This window comes from Bison bison, unplaced genomic scaffold, assembly GCF_000754665.1.
Source record: "Bison bison bison isolate TAMUID 2011002044 unplaced genomic scaffold, Bison_UMD1.0 scf7180017864188, whole genome shotgun sequence".
Classification (NCBI taxonomy): domain Eukaryota; kingdom Metazoa; phylum Chordata; class Mammalia; order Artiodactyla; family Bovidae; genus Bison; species Bison bison.
The window spans coordinates 1,580,066-1,580,323 of NW_011494760.1; positions in this window are offsets into that span (position 1 = coordinate 1,580,066).

Here is a 258-nt window from a genome sequence, read left to right on the forward strand (position 1 = left end):
AAAAAGCAGAGACATTACTTTGACAACAAAGGTCCATCTAGTCAAAGCTATGGTTTTTCCAGTAGTCATATATGGATGTGAGAGTTGTACTATAAAGAAAGCTGAGTACTGAAGATTGGACGCTTTTGAACTGTGGTGTTGGAGAAGACTCTTGAGAGTCCCTTGGACTTCAAGGAGATCCAACCAGTCAATCCTAAAGGAAACCGACCCTGAATATTTATTGGAAGGACTGATGCTGAAATTCCAATACTTTGGCCA